This window comes from Grus americana, chromosome 8 (genome assembly GCF_028858705.1).
Source record: "Grus americana isolate bGruAme1 chromosome 8, bGruAme1.mat, whole genome shotgun sequence".
Taxonomy (NCBI): domain Eukaryota; kingdom Metazoa; phylum Chordata; class Aves; order Gruiformes; family Gruidae; genus Grus; species Grus americana.
The window spans coordinates 27,593,953-27,617,719 of NC_072859.1; the positions used below are offsets into that span (position 1 = coordinate 27,593,953).

The following is a 23,767-nucleotide window of genomic DNA, read 5'->3' on the forward strand; positions in this document are numbered from 1 at the left end:
TGACTGCATTTAACAAACAGGAAATAAAAACTGTGCTCTCTCAAAATGGTTTCTGGGAATTTTAAAGACCATAAGAGGTCAGGACCTCGGTTAGATGTCTTATCTAGATCTGAACACACACAGCAGGGGTAATACTAAGCACAGCAGGATCCAATTGCTAGACACAGGGTAAATCTTTGTTTTGAAATAAACTTTACACACTAAAAGGAGACTGGGAACTAAATCCAAGGTTTTGGGTGGTTTTGTTTGTTTGTTTGTTTTTAATTAGGTAGATGCATTACATACACATCCAAACATAGACTTTTAATTTCAAAGATGTTTGGGAGTCCTCAAGACCATACCTGAGTTATTTTTTTAATTTCCTGCAGTCTTAGAAATGCTCAGTTTCCCCAATGGTAAATCACACCTAACAGCAACACAGGATTAATCAATATATTTTTGGTTGTTCTCAGGAGACAATCTCAGCAGGTTTCTTTTTTATTTCCTTACTCTCTCTGAATGTCCTACAGCTGCTCACCCTGTAACTCAGCCATTCATTTGTTCTTTCACACTCCAGCTTCACCACTCTCTGGTGTTTTTGAGCCCCAGAGGCAAAGAAATATAAGAAAGAATGTCTCTGACAAACATAGCAGCTGGTGGGGTCAATTCTGTCTGCAGAAGAAAAGTGGGAGGCAGCAAAAAGGAACACAACACCGTCAGCTAGAAGTTGATGACCACCCCACATCATTTGCATTAACATTAAGTAGTGTGGGAGGAAGGAGATAAATCAGCAAACCAACTTTAATGAGCAAAAGAAGGCTTGGATCACTTTTGCAAGACAAGAGGAGTTTTCCTCCTCTTTTGGAAAAACAGTATTAAAGGGGCAGTGGCTCAGCACAGAAGTGATGCTCAGCAACAGGACTGCCACTGTTTGGAGGTGAAACAGCTCCTTGGTTAGGAAATCTTTTGGACAGAGGATTAGTTTGGGGGGGTTTGTGGCTTTGGTTTTGTTTGGTTTATAATTACATTTTTGTTATTTATGCTTTACCCTTTGTAACAGTTATTAAAATCATTAGTCAGTTCATTCTCCTCTGGAAGCGAAAAGAACTTTCCCAATTTAGAGGTCAGTGCAAAGCTGCCTGGAGTCAATGGGAGATGTGGCGCTGGGTGCAAACCAGGACTTCCCTTGCCCCTTCCTTGGGGGATGGAAGAGCACCAAATTACCACCCTGCTCTCGGTGCCAAGCAACTTCACTCCACCTTGGCTTACAAACCTCAGTGCATCACTCACTTTCCAGCCCAGTACAGAGCGTGAACGCACAACCTTGTGATGTACAGACCCTTCCCCAGTACCCAGCCTCCTAGACACAGAGTGCTCAAAATGGTCACAGGCACAGCTGGCTGTCCATCTTCATGTAGCAGACATTTTCTCCAAGTTTGAAAAGCCCAACAATACCTTTATAAATCTTTGTCTTTAAGCAATATCCTTGCATTATTCATACAGAAACAATAAAACACACGGCACGTGTGACTGTGCACATGCATATTTCTTTCTGGTATTTGGGCTGGATGAAAAAATATGACCTGTTAACTTTTTTTAAGAGTCATTTTCAGTGTTTGGATTTCAGAATGTGTGCATCCGCACAAGCAAACAAACATTTCTGAAACGTTTCTGTTAACATTTTAGGAAAGCATATATCTTTAATGCAGCTTGGAAAGAAACTAAACAGGCAGACAAGTTTTCAGTTCTGTGGGTCCTCCTCAATTGCAATTCAGCTACTCTGAAAACACCGGTAAGAGGGGGAACGTATGAGGCAACACAGATGCCCATTAGCCAACCTATGGGATAAGATGCACCAAGAGCTTCCAATATGAACCAAAGGCTGGTTCATACTTAATATTGTAACATCCAAGAGCTTGAAATGGGGGCTTTGAACCCAGCTGGTGCAGGGTCTGCCCTGTGGAGAGACCAGGCTGGAGTAAATATCCGCACTACAGCCAATGGAGGACTCTGTGCCGGACCAGATTCTCCTGAAGCACCACAGGAGGGGCCCAGGCTGGAGCAGGGGAAAGCGTAAGGAGGAAGGAGTAGCAGAGAGGACCTGGTTTGGACTAACCACAACCCTGTTACCCATCCGCAGCACTGTTGGGGGGGTGGGGGCAGGTAGAGAAGTCAGGAGTGAAATAGGTCATGGAAAAATGGAGGGAGGGCGGTGGCAGGGAACGTTGTTTTAATTTTTCTCTTTGATTCTCACACTATCCAAGTCTATCTTAACTGGCAATAAATTAATTTCCGCCAAGTCAAGTCTGCTTTGCCCACGATAGTAATTGGTAAGTGATGTCTCTGTCTTTATCTTGACCCACAAGCCTTGTCATCTTATTTTCTCCCCCTGTGCTGTACACAAGGGAGCAACTGGGTGGGTGTCTGGCAGCTGGCTGAGGTCAACCCACCAAACCAATAATGGATACAACTACAAAACACCACTTCATATTTTAATTTAAATATTACATTGAAAATGCATCCTATTTTCTACTTTAGGATTGAAAAGATCAATCAAAATTCAAAAGATTGGAGGTGTGTAGCTTTGTTCGGTTGATGCCAAAAGCACTTACGTAAAATGACAGAAAGGCATGCTCTATTTAGCCACTTGGCCAGTTGTGGAAATGCAGAGAAATAGTCTATTGTGGTACCCCTTCTAACTGCCATAGTAGTGAATCTTAGAAACAAAACTATTTGACAAAAAGGTTTTCCACGGGAAGAAATGTATAGATTTCTGGGATTGTTTCTTTTTTATTTTCTCTTCCAGAAAGTATCTTGAAGATTGAACTAAACATTTTCTTTTCCTTCTGCAGGCTACCACTACTATCATCATTGATAATATTTACCTTGACTTAAGAATCCGACTGGACCTAAACAATCTGCCACTACGTGTAATGCCCTCATAGCACCATCCTGTCGCTCTGCTGTGGAGGAGAATTCCCTTGGGCAAAGCTGTGAAGATCTAAGGTGCTAGTCAGAATAAACAACACTAACCTCCACATCTATTTTGGTTCTAAAGCTACCACAATGGTGATAAACACTAAACAAATGTCATACTGAAAAGAAACCCAGTTAGCTGCAAGCAGCTCGAATATCTCACTCTGAATATCACTCGCACTGTTTGGCCCTCAGTTCATGTTCCTTCTCCTCTAATGCTATAGCATGTACAAGCCAAACACTTAAAGCAATCCCACTGGCAACACTCCCCCAAGCTTTCACCCAGGAAACAGTGATTTCCACTCTTGGTTACATATTACACCAGTGCAACTAAAACAGAGTCCAACAGAAAACAATTTCTACTAAAAAAAAAAAAAAGAAAGATCAAAATCTAAGCCTTCATGGGAAGGCAGCAAATTCACCTAGCCTTTTTTTCATTCAATTTTCATTTTTATGTTACTATAAAAACAGGAAAACGACAGTATTTTTATGTAGTAGCTTCATAGTAAGTATCTAGAAATTTCATGCAGAAATATTAAATTTATGGAATCCCATTTGCACTACCAAAATGAAGTGCTGTAACAGAACTGAGGTGGAACTTTGCTCGACATCCAAGATCTTTCCTACTACCAGGTCAGTCCAGAAACAGACTGCAGAGAGATTGCAGATTTGTGGTTTCTTTAAGTCTTGTAGCCACGGTACGGTAACGATGCAAATGCACAAATTAGTACTAAGGCTGATGGAGTACAAAGGAAGAGCAAGTCTGACCCTAGAAGTCTACTTCAGAAAGCCTTTAACTGGCACCCATCATGAGAACTTGGAAGTGAATTCCACTCCTTTGCAGAGGGCTTCAAAGTTGGGACAAGGTACTAGGAAAAGCTTGCCTTTCTTCCGTCCTACATTTCATCCCATCTGTAGAAGACCAGAAGGCTCTAATCAGAAGAAATGGAAATCCATCACCCTGAAAACATATGCCCAAAAAATCATTTGATTTAAATACCCACATATATTTTCATGAAATACGTGTAGCCATTGCAAATAAATTCCATATTGTCTTCCTTTCTCAGGTACTTTGCACTATGAGGTGGCCTGTTGCCAGTATTTTATATTCAAAACCCTGTGAGTTAAAAACTCCACAGAGGAAATCAAAAGAACTTTATCGCATTACACTTCACTGTGCTGTCTCGGCTTGTCAGTGTCCAACAGAACTGTAACATCTGCGTCGAAAGCGAACACTGATGTCGTTCCTGTCCTGACTGCCTAGTCTCTACCACATTAACCTGCTTTAGCAAATCAAATCCAAACAGCATTTACTGTACTCTGGCTTTTCCTAAGAGACCAGATTAGCACCTAATTCCATTTATTTTTGTTCCTTGTGGTCACAAATGTCATTTCAGGTAAGAGTGCACATCTCAGCAACACAGAGTGCAAAAGAACACCATTTTTGGTCACTACCAAATCCCACTGGACTTGGTGAGGTCAAATAAATACAAGCTTTTCTTTCTTGCCTTCTTAGTTGCCTTGCGTAGTACAAGGAAATTAAGTGGCACAGAAGGTAAAAATGATGCCATTTGTACCACGGAAAGACGAGCAAAGATTGCACTAGTCAGACACCTATTCCTCTGTACTTTTACCTGGAAAGGGAGGCAGCAGTAGCTTGGCTGCCATGCAGAATCCATGGGAGGTCAGGTGTGCGCAGGGGGAGCACTGCTACAAGGTGCCCTGTTGCTCACTGACTCACCCCACCTACCATCATGTTTAGATCGTTCCGTCTGGAGCTCAGCGGGGTTTTGTTCAGCGAAGTCTCACTTGTGCATGGACCTTCTACCCAGCAACAGTCCTGCATGTAATACTTAAAACAGGATCCAAAAACCTCGAGTTCTGGATTTTTATTCAGTTTCTGGCCCTGACTCTGTCAGGTTCTTAAATAAGTGATTTGTTTGACAGACTTCTATTGTGTTTAAAAATGTGCTCAAACGTAAGTTTTGGCGTAAGAGTTTTGCTGAATTGGGGCCATTTAGCAGGAAGCCTGCCTCTGAGATCATTCTCACAATGTTTTAAAGTTGGAGATTGTGCAACTATTATCCTTTATTGCCCATTTTATGCCAAAGTCTCTCTTTCTTTTTACATTCCTCTTAAAAGCAAAGCTATTTTGGAGCATTTAATATTATTTAATCTCTTTACTCTGGCAGCATAGAAATTACAGGGACCATTACAATGGTCCTGTGTGTGCATATGCTTTATTGATGTATATGCTGACCTAATATCAAATTGATTTTGTTCAGCTTTTCTGCTGACCATGGAAAAATGCAAATTGGGTATTATATTTGCACACTAATTTTATTGGGCCCCTGTGTCTTCATAAAAAGATAAAGTTTGGGCTAATAAAAATAAAACATTTCTGGTGCTAATATAGGCAAATGTTTATGTAGGCAGGTAACAAATTGGTTTGTCATTTAGGGGAACATAAAGAGCACTAAAATCATCTTTAGGCAAAATAGATTGGTGGCTTTTGCTTAGCTTTTAGCTTTCATTTGCAAAATCAATTTAATGGAGCACGGTGTCTCAAAGACAGGGTGACACAGGATTAAGACATTCATTGTATTCCCCTCCCATAACTCCCCCTTGTTCAGAGGCCTTGGGATTTGGGTTTGCTCTTGTTCAAAGCAAATTAAATATATTCCAGCAGAAAAGGGAAAAAAGGAACATTTAGACTTACACCGTATGTGAGCATCGTATAGGGACAAACACAGGGGCAGGGTAGGAAAGGGGGACTAGGTGTTCTGAAGGTAGATGCTGAAAGAGTTTTTTATCAACACTCGTCAGTGCCACCAGGAATCTGAAAGCGTAATACTTTATGATCTCCTTGCCTGGCTATTTCTTTGTTCCTCCTTCCTCTTCCCTCTTTAAGTCCTCTGTAACAATGCCTTTCGCATCTTTAACGGCCAACAATCTCTGCTGGAATGCAGCTAAGTGAACTTTGATGACAGTTTAAGTAGACGGACATATGTCAACAGCCTAACTTCTATTTATTGAAATAAGTTGACCTATTTAAATCCTAGAGCAGGCACTATTTCTATCTAGCTCTTGTTTTTCATCCCCTTCTTCCCCTTCCCTCCCTCAATTGCAGGGTATTTTGGATGGGTTCCATGCAGTGGGAGGTTACATAAACAGTCTCAATGTTAATACTTGACTGCATTTTTCAACCTAACAGCCCAGCAAAGGGATCTGACTGTAAAGCAAAAGGCCAGAAATATCTCCTGGTAAAATTATGCTGAAGCATAGATCAAACAACACTGCAGAGCTATTTGCAAAATCAGAAATGGCAAACAACTATAGAGCGAGATCTCCCTTACCTCCCAGCCCCACTTTGTTTGTTTTTAATCTTCATTACGTCTTGGAAGCAACCATTTTTCTGTTTGGGCTTTCTGATGCTGTCAGCTTGCTACACTTCTGAGGCAGGAAAAGTGAACCACATGCAAAACCAGTCAAGGTACACTCACATCTTTCCTCCCTCCTTGTTCCACTAAAAAAACCACTCCCAAAAAACCCTGAGGTTTTGTTTTTAAATTATATATATGCATTTTAACATTGGAACATACAATTCTATGAATAAGAACAGAAATCGGGAATATGAACAGCACATTATCATCCTCAAATGGCCAAGGTGATGACAACTCACAATTAAGGATGCAGACAATAGTATTTAATGTCACCTACCTGCATCACCATCATATCATAACAGTTTAGCAGGCAGGTTCCCAGCCTGCTTTCTTTTTCCTTCTCCTGCTTTGCTATTTATAAAGTCAGGTTGGAGTGTAGATAAACCCCTTGCCCTCCAGAGACCAGAGGCAGGCAGTAAATTATGGGAAGGCTAAGTGGTACATCAAATGTGTCTCCTCAAAGCTATATATCATCTTGTTAAATTTGATGTCTAATCCCAGAACCCCAGAAATCATTCCCAAAATCCCAGAAAATGCATGTGTCCTTCAGATGATATAGAACAAGAAAGTAAAGTTTACCTGCAGGGAAAAGAAAAAAAAAAACCAACCCCAAACTCCAAGCAAAAACATTCTAGCCATGATTTGCTAAAAGCCTTCATTTTACTTGAGTGTTTTTCTATGCTATTTCCTTAAATTCCACAGAGTCAGAACTCACCCACCTATATGTGAATACATGAATTCTGACCTACAGTACTCATCTTTTTTTTTTTCTTGCGATAGTTGACATTAAATTACAAACTGCATAAACCAAAACATGTCCTATTTATTTCTCTCGAAAAATTTTACACCGGATAGAAATGCAGTAGCTTACGTATGTAGCAGCACTTCTCCAGTTACCATCAGTGACAGTAATAAAGATCTTCAGCCATTCCACAGGGTTCTCTTAACTGAGCTCCACAACCCCACAGCAGTGAAGATAAGGTAGAAACACTAAGGAGCTACCTGCAGCCACAAAGGGAGCCCTCATCTGTAGGCAAGGAATCGATACTAACTGGTACCTGTCTTGCTCTCTCTTTTCACAGTTATCATCCCTGTAGAAATGCTCACCATCCCAGTAGCTTTCACTTTATACAAAGGGATAGAAATGAAAATACTCAGATGCAAGACATTTCTACCTGCAATACTACAGTTACATGGGTATCTTTTCAGTTTGTCTTTAAAATCCGGGGATTCAAAAGATATTGCTAGGGCCTGTTATAAAGCAATTCTGTATCAGCTCTCTGCAGTGGAGAGGGCTAAGGCTATGTTTGTTTGCTACAAGTATGCATGGGCTGAAAGATAAGAGAATAATTTATGTCAGAATTTCAGCCAAGATAGGGAAGAGGGAATTACCAACCACTCACAGAGTAGTCCAGCAGTTACAGGAGCAGCCAGGACACCTTTGTTCTGGTCTTTCCAGTTTTGCTGTGGATTTGCCTGTGATTAACTTCAGTGCTTAGACTTTCCCATGTAGAAATTGAGCAAAACCACGTGCATTTCAGAACAGAACTGAGTGTCCTAATACAGCTATACTTGAAACTCTTCTAGTTTCTCTGAGATGTAGAGCCACATCCTCACACTCGTCATGGATCCTTCCAAGGACTGCAGTGCTGAAAAGGACATCTATAGCTGCCATGAGATGCAACTCCACAGTCCAGCATCTCTAACCTCTCAAGGCCAATGGATAAAACAAATAGGGAAGGAACAAACTGCAAGACAACATGCAGAAATCAGGAAAAAATGTTTCTGGGAAGCTGTAACTGGAAAACCTCTACTCACTGGGGCTATGCCTCATAATCAGTTAAACAGGCAAAAAGTACAACAGGAGCAGAATTGAAAAAAAGGTGGAGAGGCATGAAATAGTGGACAAAGTTGGATAGATACCTACTCAGTTATCTTGTTCTAAGTAGGGCCAGGTCTCATTCTGGAAGGAAAAGGCAACCAAGGTTTCAGCCAGCTGGTCTAAAGGCTCAGACCTGGGGGAGCAGTGAAGCAATACAACCAACACTGTCACTGGATTTGTCTCCTGCATCCCACCTTTTAGCTACTGACTTGAACAACATGAACCCTTCTCTCTCTTATTCTTCCCAAAACACTAATAAAGAAGTGGGGACACCCCATGCTCAATGCTACAGGGCACAGGAAATGATAATTTTTCTTATTTTTTGCTGCATTGGATCCTCCCTCCCAGGGAGGGACAAGGTTAAGCAGAATAAAGTCTTCAGTGTACAAGACCTGGCTTGAAAGCAGTGATCCCAGGCAGAACGTGCAAGGTGTTCTGCAGAGGTTTTGGCCTTCACTGAACTATGACAGTGTGTTCTTCGGTAGCTGAGCTAGTGGTCAATAAAAAGCAGCCTGCTGAAATGAGATTCATGAAGAGCAGTGCTCCTCAGAACATGACACTGACCTCTCCAGGAAGCACCAACACTCTCTTCAGAGAGGCTTGAGCCCACAAGACAAGAAAGAGACACCAGTGAATAGCTTCTCTTCACATTCACAGCTTGCCTAAAATCAGAATTCACACCTGAGTGTGCAGCACCAAAAATTAAGATGCTCAGTAGAGGATCTTACACACCAAATCCAAACTTCGAAATACCTCAGCAAGATGGGGGATGCAGAGTACCCTCAGGGCTGAAACACTTACACATGTGCCTCAACCAGCCAGAAGCAGATCCTTCTTTACTGTAATGTTAGACATTAGTTTCAAATCAGGATGAGAAACAGGTGTTTTTTAATCTAAGAGAAATGGCAAAGATGGAGTGGAAAGTGTCCCCTTTTCACAAAGAAGTAGGGTGATCTCTCCTGGACACACTGCCAGGCCCCTGCTTTTGTTCATTGATTCCTCACAGATTTTTATCACAAGGACGTGATGTCAGGGAGTCTGGGGCTTGGGAGGAGTCTCAACTGTTCTAAATCAGCTTTGCTTACGTGCATGTATTCCACTCACTTTTGATTATGACTCCAGCACCAGCAAGTGTCACAGGCACGACCTCAGACAGAAGCGTACTAAGAATATTTGACCTATACCACATATCCCACAGTCTGGCAAGGAAAGTCCTGTCACACCCTTGTCCTTTCCTTCAAAACAAAATGGTGAGATGCATGCCCAGAGGTCGGGCACTTTCTGCTCTCATTAAGGGCTAAGAAATAAGTAAGCTGCCATTCTTATTCAGATGCCGCTTATGACATTTTCCCCTCTGTTGCAAAAACAATTATCACAAAGATGTTTAAGTTCCACCTGGACACATAAAACCTTCTCCCACCCTGACCAACCTGCCACGTCTGTCCCCTGCCTTACATCAAACCAAGAACACCTCCTCCCACAGATGTGATTCTTCTTGAAGATCTCTGTAAGCACCACGTTAACTTGTGCACACAAGTGTCTACCAATCCTAATTGTCCTTTTTGTCCCAACATTAGTTAGCAATAAATTTCAGAAGTGCAGTCAATCAATATAGCAAGGTGCACGTGTGAAAACACATTTTGTTGTCTGCACACATGCACACTGGAAGGCTGTGTGAGCTTTGTAAAACATATCTAGTCAGCAAACTGTTAAAACCAATTTATACACACACGCACACTCTCACTCTCAAGGCAATAAGCCTATGGAGAATTTTAATTAAAGTCAAAGGAGCCTTTAAAAGTGGAGGGGGAGAAATCTAGCACAGCAAGAAATAAATTAATAAAAACACGCTCCAAGTTGAAGCTCAAGGGGATCACACTCAGTCATCATTTATTTAAAGGATGGGACACATCAAAGATAGGAATGTCAAGTGGGAGATGCTGTGAAGCAGCAGAGGACAGAAAAGGGGCTGACGAACTGGATGCCACAGCTTCTGTAGCAGATCATTTTTTGTCACGTAGGTTATATTTGTGGCTGGCCACCTGCTGCTTGATATTCACCACCTCTCAAAGTTAGTCACTAAAATATCTGTATTCTCTTTCACATTTGATCTGGCAAGGACCTTTTAGCTCATCTAGACCATCCTCATCTGGCCAGCACCCAGTTTCTGTGGAAAACTATTCCATTGTCTCACCCTGAGGATATTTTTCTTGGTATTCGGACAGCAATTTCTTTTGCTGAATTTCAATCTATTTCTCACTTGCCTCTTCCCTTGGTGTTTATATTTTTTTAAATGCCTTAATTTTGTATGCATTGGTTTAGTTTTTGCTCAGGCCATAGAATATTCCAGAGGAGCTGACCCCTTCAGATGAACCCTTACATGCAGGCACAGCACAGATCTGCTCAATTCTCATGTCCTTACGATCTTTTTATAGAGAAAGTTTCAATACTCAGATGAGAGCTGGCATTCTGCTCTTCACCTGTCATTCTTGCAGCCACTGTATCATATTTTCTAGCCTTTTCCATAGCACAGGGAAGAGATTTCTTCACTTGAGGCCAGTTACAAACAAGCAGTGCCACATTGCTTAGCTTTAACAACTCCCAGTATCAGCTGCTACAGCAAGCTCTCGTCACCTCTGCCTGTCTGTCTTATAACAACTCACTGGGATGTAAGATGCTTGTGTGGATCAGTGTCCTCAGCAGCCTCCTGGGTCTCCAGCCCTGTATTCAAGGGAATATAATGCTCCTAGTTGGTGCTCTGTCACAAACCTCCCACCATCAGATGCAAATGAAAGTAATCATCCGTAATAAATCATGTGATTATGCTGGAAACCCATGCATGTCTGATCCTTCAACTAAAAGAATTATGGAGATCCAATATTAACTGCACATCTTGACACTCATTATCTTATTTACAGTGTTTTGTGCTTTCTATTCTTTGCCAGCCAGATCCCTCAGTAGAGACAAAAACTTAATGGATTCATAAGATCCCACATCAATTTTCATGCAAAAGTAACTCTCTTCCAAGGTAAAAGAATATTGAAATTATTTGAAATCTTACTATGTATATTTATTATTGAATGTAAATTGAATTATGTTTTGCCCTTTCCCATAAAGAAAAAAACACCCTTTTCATGGAAAGAGGGTTAGAAAGGTTAAAAAAATGAAGAAAGTCAAAGTCATTACATTCCAATCAAACTTGATAAATATGTAAATTACAGGAACTAAACAGTTGGCTTTGACAAATGACTTCCACGTAATGGATTTTTCATAGTAATGAGGCTACAGTGCAATTGTTTTTTTAAAGCCTTACATTTCTCATTAATACAAAGTGTGAGTCACTGTGCACAATGGGGATATTTACCAAAAAAATTAAGAGGGGGGAAAAATATTCAGACAGCAGTTGACATCACAGAAGGATGCCACAGCCTGAGATGGTGTCATTGCTTCCATCACCATTGACACATTGTTGACTAGTCTTTAATTAAGTGGCTTGAACTCAAGGAGCTACTCAATGGCAAAAGAAGCATAAAGCCTAGGACTTCGCCACTTGCAATTCATTTGTGTTACGTTTATCCATCCAATACTCTCAAAGGTATCAGCTGCAAATGCTGTACAGACTCTATGAGACCTATGAAAATGGAAAAAGGTGCAAGAAAATCACTTCAATGACCTTTAAGTAACTTCCCTTACCACCTGTATCTTCCTGCCTCATTCAAGTCTTTGACACTTCAGACCATGTCAATCATCATGGCATCCGTGCGCCTCGCTATCTTTCCAATGCAGGCTGGATACTAGTCGATAGAAATAAAGATTCATGCAGGAAGACTACCCTTACTTTAGACTTCAGCTTCACTTGATGCAACCTATTTTGCAACGCCCAAAGCACAGCATTAAAGGTGGCTTGAGCCAGCAACAGCTTTTCAAAACAAAGGGGCAATGATTGCAGTGAAATTGCCTCCAGAAGCATTGATGTTTCCTTGCCGTGCATTCAGCTTTAGCAGGACCACAGCACACAGGGTTGTGGGGGTGTTGTCCCATTTAGTGCAGATTGATGTCAATCAAGCAACCAATTGCTGGTACCATTGAGACTGTATTTGGATGACCACATGCAATAGCCTACAATTGAAATGCACTTCTCTATTCTTAAGCAACAGGGTTTCCTCTGCAGACATCTCACTACATCTGCAGAAGCATTGTGATTCCTCTCTAATTTAAATAGGAAAATATAGATTAATTAAAGAGCAGCAGAGAAGATTAGACCATTTTCCTGTGCTCCCCCCACCCACATCCTTCATACCATCCCAAATTACTCTGGTGCTAACAGGGCTCAGTTTACATATGCTATATGGTAGAGAAGTTCCTGAACAAACATAGGCATGCCTGTTAAGATCTCCCCTATGTCATTTGATACAATTTTGGCTGCTCAGCCCTCCCTATTTGAAAGAGGGCTGTATCCACATCCCCTCACCGTAAGGAATTTTGCTGCCTGGCATTTGCATTCCCGAGCCAAGGCTACAGAACTGAGTTTATATTTACCCCCACGTACTCTCAGTGCACCCAAGAGTCAGCCAATACAGGGTGGAGATAGATTAAAGACTATGCTGCTGATTTTAAGTTATTTAAAGTAAAAACAATCCTTCTCACCCCAATCTGTTGAAAGTACATAAGGGTGAGGAAGGGAAAACACAGCCAGGGGGAATGTCAGCAGGAAATAAGGACAGAGGAGGTGGAGGAGAGAACTGTTTATACATCTTCTAATAAGCCTATAAACCCTGGCTATATCTCTGCATGCATACATTTCTTTTGCTGATATAGGATGCATACTCCATGTAATGCTATTCTTGTGAGCCAAGAAAATCTGCATGTAATACAGTAAAAGAATGCTAATGACCTTCAGCTGAGCTGGAATTCAACACTGCTTCCCTTTATCAAAGGTAGACTTCAGAGCAAACAGTCAACCTTGGGGTTCCTTGTGGAGTCAAAAATCAGTGAACACAACATGACCACATACATCGCTGCTCGTGCTAAATGTCCACCGATTGCACAGGAGTTGATAATCCCTCCCAAATATCCCTCAGGCTATAGCAGAGGTATTTTTCAAGCAGTGCTTTGTCAGTAAGAGAAGAACAATTTCAAGCCCATTCAAGTGATGAATACTTGAAGCAAAGATGGGTTAAACAGCTCACCCAACACAGACTACTGAAATCATTGGCATAACTGCCAGCAAAACATCCGTACTCCATCTCCCCAGCCCTCCCTGTCCCCACCAGGTTGTGTGGACAGTCCCTGCTTGCTCTGACCCCATCTCTGATGGAAGCTGTGTTACCCAACCATTCTCTAGTCAAAAACATTTGAGAGATTTGGAGCTATTTCGGATGAAAGAAAAATAGAGATACTCCAGACAAGTGGAAAAACAACAACAGCAACTGATGGACTTAACCCTGCTGACCTTATCGGTAAGTGACACAAAAGCTTGATTTGAATGAAAAGCTAGGTCTGCACTTACAATGACTGCCTTCTCAGTTTACGAACTGATTTAGAAGAAACAGAACAGATTACTCCTAATTTGCTTTATCTTTGTATTCCTGATCTACTGATTGTAATAATTGTAGAAGCTATCTTCCCATTAGCCACAATTATTACCATACAGACAGCATGCAAAAGTCAGAGTGGATTTAAGCAGTTTTGTTTCTAGAGTGCTGGTGTAATGCAGTCCTGCACATTTCCAAGTCAGAGAATGAAAAATAAAGCTTCCATGCCATTAAGTTCAAGCAGAATTTCCCATCATTGCAGAATTTAAACTTTCAAACCAGACATGTGCACACTGATGACATTTAGGACTGAACCCTGGAGAGACTTTTCAGAAGTTGTCAAGGCTGAGCCCAGACCACTGTCCTAATTTTGAGAAAGCTTCTAAAATGATGGAAAACTTTTTGAAGGTCATTGTACTCTATCAAACACATGATGTAGCATTGTCTGAATACGAGGATAGAAGTCAAAAATCCTGTGTTCTTTTTGTTGCTCTTCCACTGAACTGATGAGTAACCTTTCAAAAGACACTCAAGAATAAATCCACAAACAGATTTAGCAACTAAAGTAGCCTAAATCCTATTTAAGTCCATAGTTCAGATCTTCAAAAACTGCATTCAGCTGTCACCTGGTTCAGGAGATGTCAGTATCCATAGGCAACCAGATTTCTCCCTTTGGCCAAGTCCCCCAGAAAACCACATACCTCTGCCTCTCCTACTAGTTTTAGCCTTTCCAAATTGTATCTAATGGAAGAGCACCACAAAAACACAGTGGTAAAAAAGCAGTGGTGACAATCCCTGATTTTTCAACACTTAGAAGCTCAGCAGACCTACCCAGCGTGCAGGAAGTCCCCAGGCAAAACCCCTTCTCAGCCTGAAGGCCTCTGAACCTACATTCACACTTCCAGGAGTACCCTAAACACATTATAATGCAGGATTTTATTTTATTTTATTTTTAAAGCAGAAGTATGTAGCATTAAATAGAACACGAACCAGAATGCTGTTTTCCCTCCTTCCACATCGACATCCTGAACACTAGATTGCAGGATCATGATTGCTCTTGCTCAACAGCTAACCCAGTGAATATTGACTTGGATGACAAAGAAAAGTAGTTTCAGCATGAATAAATAGGAGCCTCTTCTCATCCCCAAAGCCTGAGGATATGCCCTCTCTGAAGGCTCAAATTTAGAATACACAATTTGGAAAACCTAAAATTACAGAAGTTGCATCAAAATGTTATATCTCTTTCCCAGTCATCCTCTGACTTGCCTGTCTAACTCCAGGAGAGAATCCAGAGTGAGCGCACCTTCTCAGTGCTGACAAAACAAGTGAATTTAAGATACAGATAGAATTCAAGCTCTGTTCTTCAGCACGCTCTACTTGAGTGCCTTGAGTTGGCTGTTTTTCTAAATCTTATTCCGTGCTTTTTCTGGGAGCACAGATGACTACTGAAGGGCTGATAATTTTTGTAAGCAGCAGATCAGATGCCTTCAGAATCGGCACAGGGACTGTACATACCCACACTACTTTTTTTGACTTCTGTTGTCACAACTCTTGACTTATTTTCCTCCATTTTAAAAACACTAGCAATGCTAACCTGGGTTTATACACGGCTTTGAGATTCTTCAATGCAAAAACTTTACATCTGTATGCATTTATTACGAAAAACAACTTACGCCTATTTCTTCTCTTTGCTGGGAAAAAATCTGGAAAACACTTTCCCAAAATCTGCACCTTGATCATGCAGTATTTTATCTACAAAAATGCAGACCTCATGTTGTTAGATTTTTTTTCTTTTTTGCTTGAATGGATAGGAGACATCAGAAGAGGGGAAAAAAAAAGCGAAACAAACCACTACCAAATCTTTCTTGAGAATTTGGGTTTTAATATATTCCTTTCCTACTCCTTTAAGCTGTGGGTCATACATGTGTAAGTGGCCTTTCATGGTAATGTACATCCGGTGACACCAATATAAGTCAATAGTGGATATATTTTGCTTTTATTTTTAATATGCCATTTAATCCTTTTTTTGCATAGAAAAAGAGAACCTGAGCTGCATACAAATGGGTCACAGCACCTCATGTTTACTGTTAAACATGAATTAAATCTGAGTAGCTTGGCATATCTCTATAATAAAAAAGGCACCATTAATAAGATTTCATTAAATGGAAAGCTAATATGTAACAGCCTTATATCAGATATGTGAAAACAGAATTTCATAACAAGGCTGGGAGAAGTATTATCAAGGACCTAAGCAGAAAATCTCTCTCTCTCTCGATACTGGAGGAATTTATATTTGAAGAGTGTTCTTTCCTATTGAGATCTTCATTGACTTGTACAAAAATACCGCTTTTAATCTCAAATCCCCACTGGCATTTTCATATAAGCACTGAAAATGCTATTGGGCTTTAGAGATTTAATTTAATGAAGGAAAAGTATTTCTATTAAAGTGTGTAATTTTTTTTATTTTATTTTTTTTAAACACAACATCTTCTGAGGAACTAGGGAAACGGGATTATTTTAAGCTCTGAAAAACTGACTAACCTGTGCCCTTGTAGAACTCCTGCTTCACAGAGAAAGCTTAACAGCTGTGGCAGAGCCTGTAGGTGCATGTGAAAAGGGACCCTACTGTCCCAAGTCACATACACACTGAGAATGCCAAGCCTGGAGAAGGCAGCAGAAAGAGAGGAAAAGAAATGTCCCCATGCAGTCAGGTTGTTTATGCTAAACTGCTGCATCATTAAGCTCCATTCTGAAATGTCAAAGATGGCAAAAACTCACCAAATAGCTAGTAAATCTTCTGCATTAATGGACTGATCCTCTCATCTATTCATGTCAAAAAGTATTAGGTCTGGCTGGGTAGGTAACAAATTCACTGTTGGGGTAAATGAAAGTCACTCCATCAATTTGGGCAGAATTGCACCCATTGGCTCCTGTGATGAGATACTCTGAATTGTGTGACATAACATTCCCTTCATATTAATTCTCACAGTACTGCTTTTGTGAGGATAAACCCCTTTGTTTTATCTGTGGATCACCCATGTCTTTATCGTATGAATATTCATTACAAATAAAAATTCCTTTTCATATTGAGAGAGTGCACTTGACACCAGGAGGCCTCTCAACAGGACACTGCCAGGGCTGACAAGCTCAACAGTAGACATAAGTTACAGCAGTTGCTCTGTTTGTGTGCAGAGCTTAGACAAAGTTGAATTCCTTTGATTTAAAAAAAAAAAAAAGCTATTTTTTTTCCTCAGCAACCAAACAGATCACTGAGTTATGGCAATGCAAACCCTGTAATAACTTACTACAAGAACAGCTGGGCCAAGGAATTATATGAAAAAAAAAATACTGTGACAGCAGAAGAGGGTAGTCCAGAAGTAAATACCTGACTTTTCACGAAACACGCTACTTATGTCATATTTGGATGGCTAACTCTACAGAGAGGTTGTTTATGTAAGGAGGTGTAGATAACAGGGCACCCAGATGCTGTCACAAACAAGGACAATGGTCGTCTCCTGTTTCTGAAGTGAGACAACCTCAGTGAAAGGAGTGATAGAATCCAAAGGACTGCAGTGAAAAACTAGTTCCTCATAACTGGCTGATGGAGCTGGTGTAAGTTTCAACAGGCCTTTGGCCCCAGAGCTTCATCACAGCCCAAATGATGGCCTGCTTTGACCTCCCAGTTCCCTTTCCCTTGTTTAGCTGCCCGTCTTCCCTATTTACATTCTCAGGACTTTCAGGTAAATAGTATTTCTCCCTAAGCATGAAATTGTGGACAAAAAGATAATTCTGCCGTTCGCTTCAATAGATCCATGATTCCCCTGGTGTGCTTATAGCCTAGCCAGTACAGCAGAGTATCTTACTGCTTGGAGTTTCTGTCACTAACAATAAGGTAAGCCTAAACTGCAATTGGGAATTCACATGGTTTGCTGTACCAGGTAGATGATCAGTGTCAAAGAAACTGGTGGTTCATTTCAGAAGGTTAAAAAGCTTAGCAGAAATAAGTTAAATATGACAAATCTGGGGAATACGGGCAATCACATGAAGTATTTAGAAAAGCAAATGTACCATCTGTGGCTCCTGTGCATAAAAATAATTTTTATTTAAACCTAATTAAAACAGTGATGAAAAAGATCATCCTTGAATACTTTTTATTAAAATAAACATATTGTTCGGTGGATATTGTGATAGCTACACATCCAAGCTCGACGCACAAGTATTTTACCCTAACTGCCTCAATTTTTTTGTGGTGGGTACAGGCAAGCATGATAGATCATGATCTGATTTCATTTATTGCTCTGAAATAGGCCCATGCAGGTGGGCAGTTCAAGTGCAAAGATAGTTTTGATTTTGGGATTAACAAGCATCCAGAAGTTGTTCTTTTTACTCAAGTGTCACCCAAAAGTACGCAAATAGTCACAAGAGAGCTTTTGTTTTCACATGAAAGCAATCAATATTATCAGAGCACTTTTACAGCAGCGGTTCTGGCTCCTCACTAAAGACATAAGACATGCACGGGGTTATGCTCTGCACTGGGTTATGCTCTGCATAAAAACACAATCCTTCCTCAAATGCTGTCACAAAACTGGCAGAATATTTCCATTCTTCCACAATCTAAGCATAAACAGGAGAATAAAAGTCTGATTTGATGACACATGATCTGGATAAGACAAAGGTCCATCTAACCTCCTGCTTTGTCTCCAGCAATAGTCACTATTGAATACCTATGGAATAAGAAAAGCACACAGCACAGAGAAAGAGATCCTTTCCTCAGCCATTCCCTCCCAGATTCTGACAACTAGGCTTTTTTTTAATTATTATTTGTTTTTTTTTAAAAAACATCCATAGATTTTTCTATCAGAAGCCAGACTTACTGTCTACCTGAACCAGTTTACCCCACTTTTGATTCAGAACCATTCTGAAAAACATTAATACTCCAGTCACGAACAGCCTCAAACTTTGGGTAGAAGTGAAAACTTTACAAGCGATCTCTGCCACTACAGAGAACCAAACAAAAATCCCAGTACTGTAGAAAAAAATACCACCAGGTCAGGTTCAAACCATGAGGGACCATCCTTCAGCCAGCATAAATTGTTACCGCTCCATTGAAGCCAATGGAACGATGACTACTTGCCTCAGCTAAGGAACTGCCATGAGTCACTGGCTCATCTCTAATGGCACTGCCAGGGGACAAGGTGGATGGAAAGGAGAAAACAGGCAGGGATGAAGGTTGATGTAGAGCGGCAGACAGTATTTTTTTTTTTTTTTTTTTTTTTAAAGAAGCTGGCAGTGTTAATAGAAATCCTTTCTCTTCCATGGCATTCTTATGCAAAGCTCAGATCTGAAGGTTACCTGCTTCCCCAGTGACTTGAAATGGAATATTTTGTAAAGTAATCTCTTCAATCTGTCTCTTCCTCTATTTACAGAGCATAAAACTAACCATAAAATGCCACCATTTTTGAGCAAATCTAATCTGCCCTTCCAGTAATACCAGGCCACACAATGATTATCTCATTTTCTCTTTGACAAATGTGGAATTGTTGGCTAGTGATTGTCAAAAAAATGCATGTCTCTACATTGGATAAATAACAATAAAGATAAATAAAAAATAGGAAACACTGAGCATAGGCAATAAGAGGCAAATGTCTCTGACCAGTGACCTGTTCTACAGAGTCAGTAACACAGAGCAGTCTGTCATTTTCTTTACACTGCTTATGGCTCTTCTGCTCCCCTTTTCCACCTCAGTTTCAGAGAAGGAAAGAAGGGGGTAAAAAGACATGATGAGAAAAGGAAGCTATTTGCTTCTGCATGAAGGGGGGGAAGATAATATCAAGTTCTTAACAAAAGAAAAGCAGTGAAATAGCCTGGTTTTGGACAGCCTCATTTAGGGTAATGCAAGATCTCTTTATAGAGACAAGGTCAAAGGCTTCTAGAGGGGTGGTTTCACTCAGTTATCTGTGGATGGAGAGAGACAGAATCTAACTGAAGCTCAACAAATGCAGGATGCAAACAGTAAAGAGCAGAGACAAAATAAGCACCTATTCCAGACTCCTAATTATCAAGGACCGGGAGAGGAAGAACCTGTCCTTGCAAAATCCAAAGTATCACTGAGTCCAGCGAGAAATAACAAGCAGTCAAAACAGTGACAGTCTCAGTAGGGATGCTACTTCTGCAGCAGGTACAAGCTGCAGGAGTGCCAGCACACCGTCGACCAACCTGATGAGACCACTGAAAAGCACAACACAACTCTTTTCCCTGAAGAAAAGCAAAGAAGTTTCACTGCATGATTGAGCAACCCATAACCATATCTGGGTCAGACACAGTGCCTCAGATCCTAAACTCAAAGGAGAACTATCCTCTCCCATTCAGCTTGACTTTTACAGGTAGAAACCTTGGATATCTTTAGTGTGCTGACAATGGCGAGGTTTGTACATCGGTCCCAGCAGCCAAACAGCACAGAGCCAAGCTGATGTGAGACCCCCTTTGCCAGCGCTAGCAATAAATGTTACATGGAATAAAGGTCACTTGTAGCCTCAGGCAGAGGAATGGAGAGTTCCTGTGGCTCCCTGGAAAAATACAGGAGAGTAAAGCCTGACAGAGGAAGTTCTGAGGCTGCAGGAAAGAGATTAGGCAGGAACAGATCCAAAAAGATACTCAAAAAAAGCTCTGTCCTTTTTGAATCCATGGGATTTAGATGATAAAGGAGGAGTCAGGCACCTAACTGCCTTCTTGTACCCTGGCTTTCAACCAGGATTCATCACACCTGGCTTTCAGTATTTAAGTAATGAGCCAACTAGCTCCAGAGGGCAAAGCAGGTCTTAGTGGGATCAGGCACCCTCTGCAGCTTCCAGTCTCCTTGTGCTGACTGCAAAGCAAGCCTGGAGTCTCCAGCCTGGGCAGCTCAGGTCAATGCTCATATTTAGCTAAAATGAATCTTTCGCTTAGTCTCTCCTACTTTCTCCCTCTGTGAAATAAAGATCAGCCCTTTGCTATTGCTAGCGTACTCATACTTACCACAAGCAATTCTCAGTGTGAAAGCATCATCCTGCTTCTTTACACAGGTGTTTTACAGCTGGGGGATCCAAGTAAAACCTCATATCAATTCACAGATAGGGTTCTGTTAGGTGTATACACAGCCTACATTTTATTCCATGACTGCCTAAGTCCAAGCCAGGCCTTGGGAATACATCATGGTGGGACAAAAGGCAGCATGAGCCAGGTTTGTGTGGTGCAGAGAGCAAAGAACTGGAGAAAAACTACAGAAGTCCTGCCTAGGTCCAGCAACTGCATTAAAGAATCCCCATTACAGTCATTACCCTTTATTCCTGCATTTTCATTTTCCACTGTCATGAGACACACTCTAAAGGCATATTTGCATTACCAAGGTGTTACCAAAGTGAAGTGAAACAGCTTAAAGTTTCTTTTATAGACAATACATCTATTCATGGTAGATAAAGGGATTAAAGATCCTACTAAAATCCATTAGAATCAGGAGTAATACTGCCACATATAGTTTTATTTTGCACTTTTATTATACCTTTCCTCCCAGGATCTTAGAGCACTTGTCAAATAAGAAATTAGGCTCTGCTACTTTACCAGCATGAAATAAAAAGTCTGCTTTCAGATAGAGAGGACGGCTATAGTGACAGCTGAAGGTCACACAGGAATAGAGCCTGGGTACTCTGCCTTGTGGGTTTCTGCTCTAAAGCCCATTCCCTTTTTCAATTAGGGAGATGACAGTGCCACATACACACAGTACTTAGGGTAAACATTTGTCTGAGTTCTTCATCTCCTCCTACCATTATCTGCACCATTTTTATTTGAATGCCTCATTTTTTTTTGCCAGAGTTTTCTGCAAAATTCAAATGAACCGTGAACAAGAGAATGAGAGGTTTATTGAGCCATAGCAGGCTAACACTACCCATGTTGCTGCATGATTCAAATACTTAAGTGGCCCAGATGCTCTAACATTCAATTAATGAATTCCAGAGATTTGGGAAGAGGGTGGAGGGAGGAAAAAAAAAAAATTACACGAGATGTTGGCTTTGCCATTGCATTATCCTGGGTGTCTCACTCTGATGAAGGTTAATGAGGAGAGTTCAAATGCTAAGACATAATTAAATAGCAATAATTAAAGAAGCTGACACTGCTAGAAGCAGCAAACTGAAATAAAGTAAGATTGTTTCTATTTAAAAGAAAGTAGGCAGTTATTGTTTAAACACAACCCTAGCAGGTTTGTGAAATGGTTTCTCATATTCCAAAACATGAGGCAAGCACTCATTAATTGGTATCATTACACATTTAATGCTGTTTGCCTTGCCTTCCCCAATTCCATTTGCCTATTTTTTGGATGGTAGCCTCAGCACAAATGAAGCTCATTTGGCAAGACTGCATCAGACACGGACATGTGGTCATCCTGGCGAATGCAGAAATGAAAGGTGTTCGTACACTCCCCAGGTAAGCGTGATATGAAAACTGACAGGGAAAAGAATTGTAAGGCAGGCAACGCTCTGACCCATAATATTCTGGGAGCAGTCAGTGCTGGGCATAAAAGCTAAGTCAATGTTTGGAAGGAGAATTGGAGTATTCAGATTCTGAATGCTATGGACATTTTGGAGCACTGGCCATCCCCAGTGCAGACTGAGTGGTTCACACAGTATGCAGCAGAAAGGACAAAAATAAAAAAAGCAGTTTCTACTATATTTTTCTAATTAATTTGCAGCTGCTAGTTAACATGCATCTTTTGTTAATGACATCAAAACTTCCCACTGTTCAGAAAATTTCACTGATTTACCGAACACTTAAGAATCACTCAGCACTGTCAACAGGGCAAGCACTACCATGGTAAACACAAGTTTGCCTGCTGTTGAAATCTAACTCTACATTAATGGAAATGAGGTGACAGATCCTGGCAAGGCCATATTCATGTGCACTGGTGTTCTAAAAGACATGGCCACCCCATCTCTTCTGCAGGCCTGTCCCCCCCCCGTGGGTTATCCTGATAGATAATCCCAGATGGATTATTCTAGCTAGCAGAAGGAAGGACAATGAAAGTGCTACATAACTTTGTCAGTTAAGGGGTCATCTGTATATGAACATGCCAAGTTCTACATCAGGCTCACTTATCTCCTGATGCTGCCCCAAGGATTTGGTGAAGAAAGTCAGGCCAAGAGAAGGTCACTTCAAGCCTGCAGGTATGTTAGGTCATGAATTATCAGGCACAGTACAGTTTCCTCTTAACATTCTCTGTAGATAAAGATGGATGATTCCTTTTTGTAGCCCCAGTAAGGAACCCCTTTCCTTCCTTTCTGAAATACAGTCATGTCTGCTGGGTACCATTTGTTGAAAGAGCCTCTGCCAGAGGAAAGTTCTCAGTTCCCAGACTCATAATGACAGCCTCAGTAAGATCTCTTCGGGACGCTAAACAAAACATTGAACAAACTGAATCTGAAATTTTTAAGTGAGACCTGTTCCTGAACTGTGAGGTTACTGTCCCAAAACAGATGTGAATCTGCACTGCTGCAAAAGATGGAAAGAAAAGGAACACACCATCAAGGTCTCCTAACACTCACCTGGAGTGCCTTTTCAGACAATTCTGGGTATTGGTCATCAGCTTGAAATAAGAATAGAGATGAGGTTTCCATTCTTTGCATACAAGCACATAATATGGCCTGAACACTGCGGGTGCAAAAAAAGGTGCAACATGTTATACTAATGAAAACACAATTTGCTTAGATGTCCTTGTCACGCTATTCTTCACAAGAGTACATCAGTCAATGACTAACACCCACCTAAAAGAAGAAAGCTAGGCGACATGGGGGACAAGAGGATCTCTCCTGGTTGGATAAAGCTATGTTTAGATACATGTGGAGAAAGGGAAGGAGAATGTGTGGTTAAAAATTCAGTGCAAGCCAGCCCTCCTCAGAAAGTAGCTCCACAGTACTGATACACCA

General features: G+C 40.9%; 1 protein-coding gene across 2 annotated transcripts in view; it reads right to left on the reverse strand.

Moving 5' to 3' along the window:
• LOC129209288 (BEN domain-containing protein 5) overlaps window positions 1-23,767 on the reverse strand; it is a 952,643-nt gene that overhangs the window by 225,244 nt on the left and 703,632 nt on the right. The gene's annotated exons all lie outside the window — the stretch shown is intronic.